The sequence below is a fragment of the Schistocerca cancellata genome, chromosome 1 (assembly GCF_023864275.1).
Source record: "Schistocerca cancellata isolate TAMUIC-IGC-003103 chromosome 1, iqSchCanc2.1, whole genome shotgun sequence".
Taxonomy (NCBI): Eukaryota; Metazoa; Arthropoda; class Insecta; order Orthoptera; family Acrididae; genus Schistocerca; species Schistocerca cancellata.
In genome coordinates this window covers 636,883,056-636,888,787 of record NC_064626.1, presented here as the reverse complement: position 1 = coordinate 636,888,787, position 5,732 = coordinate 636,883,056, and the positions used below count along the sequence as shown (strand labels likewise).

At 44.8% G+C, this 5,732-nt stretch overlaps 1 non-coding gene across 1 annotated transcript; it reads right to left on the bottom strand.

Moving 5' to 3' along the window:
- Positions 1 to 1,552: 1,552 nt before the first annotated feature.
- Positions 1,553 to 1,627, bottom strand: Trnap-cgg (transfer RNA proline (anticodon CGG)). The gene has a single exon. It is a non-coding gene; the product is annotated as a tRNA-Pro (tRNA).
- Positions 1,628 to 5,732: the final 4,105 nt, after the last annotated feature.

Below are 5,732 nucleotides of genomic sequence, written 5' to 3'. Positions count from 1 at the left end.
GTGGGACGTGTGACGAATGTATCTGTTCGGACTGTGAGGAGAAATATTCGTCAGAGGAATGGACTGGGCTCTATGGTCCTACTGAACAGATTATTGACTGGAAATGGTTATAGCAACCAGCCACTTTTTACCATCTTCTACGTAAGAGTAAACCTATGCTTTACTCACAGCCACGGGCTCAAAATGTCAGTTTTTATAAAATAGCATGGAAATTGTTACATTCGACAATTTGGAAATCAGTAGGAGCCATTTATGGACTTCATGTTTCCAGACAACGACGTCATGTCACCGGGCAACAGTTGTTTGCTACTGGTTTGAAGAACATTCTGCACAGTTCGAGCGAATGATTTGGTCACGCAGATCATCCGACATGAACCCTGTCGAAAATATATGGGACATAATTGAGGAGTCAGTTCGTGCACAAATTCCTGCACCGTTAACACTTTCGCTGTTATGGACGGCTATAGGGGAAACATGGCTCTATATTTCCGCGACATACTTCCAACGACATGTTGAGTCCATGCCACATCGAGCTACCGGCAAAAGGGGGTCCGACACGACATTAGGAGGTATGATTTTGATCACCTCATCGTTTGCTGAAACCTGATGGGGTCGACACAAATATGTAAACATCAAAAACACAACAAATTACCGCGTAAAATACGTTGTAAGAACACAGTTGGCATTCAAAACAGCTCACCGTCGTTTGGGAGAGGATTAATACTGATCCTGTATGGGTTTTAAATGAGTTTTGTACCATTCTTTCGGTACAATAGTGGCAATTTTCCGGTAACGAAGACGGAGGAGGATAGCGATCACGCAAAGCAATTTTTGAGAGCTGGTGATGTGGTGCCCAGGAGAAATGCGGCACTTTGTATTCCTGCTGACAAAACCAGCGCCGAACGAAGTGAGCTGTGTGAACAGGGGCCCTGTGCTCTTGAAACACAGCATTATCATTGTGGAACGAATATTCTACTACGGGATGGACCTGACCAGCCAAAGTGGTCATATGATCATTGGCAGTAATGTGACATTCTAGAAGAATTATGGGGCCAATGGAATACCAAAACCTGGCTGCCCAAACCGCCTCTGAATCCCCGCCATGTTTCGCTCTTAGCAGCAAGTAGACGGCATGGTAGGCTTGGAACAGCGTTCGCCAGACGTAAAACAATGTGAAAAGGAACCCACCCGACCATATGGCTTTCTTCCATTGTTCCAGAGTCCAGGTTTTAAGGCTTCGGCGCCACATTCCCTTGCTATGGGCATTTGCTTTACTGTCATGTGGCTTCGAGAATTCCAGCTCGTCCTTCAGCTCCCAGCTAATGGAATTCCCCCTGTGTTGTTTTGGTTCTGACAGGGTTCGCGAGTGCTACTGTTCTGCAGTGACGTTTGCAGCTGCCATCTTATTTTTCGTCACAACCCGCTACAATGACCACCTGTCATGATCACAGAACACGCAGTTTAGACCGCCTAGTGAGTTTTTCGGATGACATTTTGCCACTCTCCCTCTAAGCAGGATAAATCTTGAAACTTCCTGGCAGATTAAAACTGTGTGCCGGACCGAGACTCGAACTCGGGACCTTTGCCTTCCGCGGGCAAGTGCTCTACCAACTGAGCTACCCAAGCACGACTCACGCCCCGTCCTCACAGCTCTACTTCTGGCAGTACCTCGTCTCCTACTTTCCAAACTTTACAGAAGCTCTCCTGCGAACCTAGCAGAACTAGCACTCCTGAAACAAAGGATATTGCGGAGACATTGGATAGCCACAGCCTTGGGGATGTTTCCAGAATGAGATTTTCACTCTGCAGCGGAGTGTGCGCTGATATGAAATTCCTGGCAGATTAAAACTGTGTGCCGGACCGAGACTCGAACTCCGGACCTTTGCCTTTTTTGCGGGCAAGTGCTCTACCAACTGGAAACATCCCCAAGGCTGTGGCTGTGCTATGTCTCCGCAATATCCTTTGTTTCAGGAGTGCTAGTTCTGATAGGTTCGCAGGAGAGCTTCTGTAAAGTTTGGAAAGTAGGAGACGAGGTACTGCCAGAAGTAGAGCTGTGAGGATGGGGCGTGAGTCGTGCTTGGGTAGCTCAATTGGAGCCGGCACGGTTGCTCAGCGTGTTCGGTCAGAGAGCCGGTTGGCCCCTGTAATAGAAAACTGAGTGGAACGATCAACCACCGAACTTGAACAGGATGTCTTGCGACGTCCGCAACGACCAGAAACAACGATAAGAAAAAAAAAAAAAAAGAAAGTTGGTAGAGCACTTGCCCGCGAAAGGCAAAGGTCCCGAGTTCGAATCTCGGTCAGGCACACAGTTTTAATGTGCCAGGAAGTTTCACATCAGCGCACACTCCGCTGCAGAGTGAAAATCTCATTCTGGAAGCATAAATCTTGGCTACATTGATTATGAAAGCACCCATAGTACGAGCACCAGCAATTTGTCCACGTTCAGATTCACATATCTCCTGTACATTGCACTGAGAACTATACGGAACACTGTTCTACCCACGACTGACACTTGAAATGTATAGAGGACAGTGCACAGGTGCCGTTCGCGGTGTAATACAACGGCGCCACCTGCAGGCTTCGCTAGCACCTGCATTTATGTTCAGGTATCCATTCCTCGCGGTGTTTCCGTAATCCTGTCCAACTCTATTATTTACAAAGTGTTCTGAACTACTAGTGGCAGATGTTTCAGACATAATGGATATGACTAATTGAAATAAAAGTTGAAAAGCTGGTTATGATTTGTTGTAGCTTTCCCTCGAAACTCATTTAATAATAAATTTAACTAGTCTCACTACCAATTTTTCCGAAATAAGAACAAAATAAAAACAGTCCTCTCCCTCTCATAAGTAGGTGTTCAAGGTTAAGTTGAATGTTCCAATTAATTCCCAATCTGGAAAATCAAATATGGTGGTGATCGTTCTAGGACTCAACGGGCTAGTTCACATGTCACGGGTCAAATGGAAGAGTAGATCTAGTGTGTCACCAGTTGTCGAGAGGCATCCCTTGCCAGCGATAATCCACACTTGCAAAATGTAAATGATTTTGCTAGGTTTTCGAGAGCTTGATGAGTGAGTGAGATATAGCGTATGTACTGATGACGAGCCTAATCGCCGACTAGAATATAGCGTTGTTCTCCGAAATGCCACCAAGAGTGAAAAGTGAAACACGTCAATGTCAACAGCGCCTACCGACCGAATACTGCAGGTGAAATGCCTCGACATTTAGCCCAAGGTATTGGCGCACTGGGTGCTGACTGGGAACAGTATGCCTTCACCTCTGTTATTCACGCAGGTGTCTTGACGAAAATGTTTCCTTCAATAGAAGTGGAAGTGACCATCTCGGAGTGGATCATTATCTCCAATGTTTGCATTTGAGACCTTGATTTCAGAGGCTAGTAATTAATGACACCGTAACTGGTGTATCAATAACTGTCATTTGAGTGTGCGGATTTTATTTTATTCTTCTTAAAGTTAAATGTTTTATCTACGAGGTCTGTTCAGAAAGTAAGGTTCGACTGCACATGAAATGGAAACTACAGTGAAAATTTGATAAAACTTTGCACAGATGTGTTGGGCAGTGTCTCTAGTATGCCAGCCGATTGCGTCAAGTCGCTGTTTTGAACGCACAGTGAGCACGGAAATATGCCTAGAACAATATTCTCTCTTATCGGGAATGAGGGCCTGTTGAAAGATTTCGCCTGATGTCCTATAGCCCATATAACATGCCTGTCACACGTTACCTACTTCATGAGAATTATTGTCGGCCGCACTCTGCAGCGCAGACAACATTCTGCCACAGACAACAAGCTGCAGACCAGCGTACGGAATTGGCGGAAAATGCAAGCAGCTGCCTTCTATGAAGAGGATATTGGAAAATTGTTACAAGCCAACGACAAATGTCTACGTCGGAGCAGCGACTACGTAGAAAAGTAACTGTAAGGTGAAGCTAACTGTGGCAATCACAACATTTTTTTATTTTCACAGTGGTTTCCATTCCGCGACGAATCGGACCTTACTTGCAAATGGTACTCGTACAAGTCTGTTTTCTAAATTTTAATTACCCTGTTACTATCCTTTGATGTTAGCAAGCACCTGTAAGCACATAGGCTACTTAACTTTGTAATGAGCAGAAGATATAGCCTCATACTGATTGCAGGAAATTCAGTGACTGTGTTTTTACTGTTGGCAATGAAAGAAATGAGGAAACCGAAATGATTTCTCTCTTTCGGAAAAGTATACGTTTCGTAAATCAGACCATTAAGCATAAAGTTTAATGCGCAGTGATGCCTTCATATCTTACCTAGGGAAAGGCGCCCTCTAGTGAAGGCTGAACTGAGAAGCTGAGGTTGCTTTTAGTCCGACGCAAGGCATTATGTTGGAGAGGTCGCCTTGCTCAAGTCGTAGAGGTGAGGTAATTACCCGAAAAGCTTAAAAGTAAAATCTTGTCATATCGTAGACTCTACCGTGAGATTTGCGTACGGAACTTCAAGAGCTGAGAGGTGCATATGCGAGGGGACTTTAACCCACGACACTCGCGCGTCCTCAGCGTCGGCGCATAAATGGCGCGGCTGCAGAGAGATACTGCCGACCTCTCAGAAGTGCCCGCGAGAAAGCAGTTCCCTGCTTTTCATGTGGCGCATGCTCTTCTCCCTAGGAAGCTTTCATATGCCTTACTAGGTTACCCGATTTTTTCATGACACCATATCAGAGAGTTCGTGAATGTATGGGCAACAAGCAGGAAGTCAGAAAGTAGGTCAGAAATATCGATCCTTGCAAGAATATGGAGGTGTGCCCATTTAGATTAAGCAACAAGTTCAGTTTCTTCAGTACTTAACATTGTACAGGAACATACGTGAGTGGTCTGTTTAACAAAGATGCTTCTGCAAACATTAAGCGGCGTCACTGGCACGAAGAAAGGAAAACAAATCTCAGAAGGAACGACGCAGTTGTTAATACCAGTGTGGGAGTTTCAATAAAATAAAATCTTGATTTAAAATAATGGATTAAAACAGAATTACTCGGAAAGGTGTCTGCCAGAATGTGAAAAGATGCACTGACCATTTGGCGAGGAAAGCAAATGGAAGCAATGAGAGTATGATGACAGCAAATAGAAACTTGAGTATATTAGGTTTTACATGTTACAACGAGACTCCGCATTTTTTTAAATTTTTTATGAGCACCTATTCTTTTCCTTCACTTCTACTCTCGTGCAAAATGTAAACGTTCAAGACTCATCTAGCTAGCGTTGATACACAGTGAAACGCCAAAGAAACTGGTATAGGCATGCGTATTCAAATACATAGATACGTAAACAGGCAGAATGTGGCGCTGCGGTCGGATACGCCCATATAAGATGTGTCTTTCGCAGTTGTTAAATCTGTTGCTGCTGCTACAATATTTAAGTGAGTTTCAACGTGGTGTTATAGTCGGCACACGAGCGATGGGAAAGAGCATCTTCGAGGTATCGATGAAGTGGGGGACTTCCCCATACGACCATTTCATGAGTGTACCGTGAATATCAGTAATCCGGTAAAACATCCAATCTCCGATATCGCTGCAGCCGGAAGAAGATTCTGCAAGAACGGGACCAACTACGACTCAAGAGAATCGTTCATGGTGACAGAAGGGCAGCCTTACGCAAGCTGCTGCAGATTTCTATGCTGGATCTTCAAGAAGCGTCAGCGTGCGAACCATTCAACGAAACATCATCGATATGGTCTTTCGTAG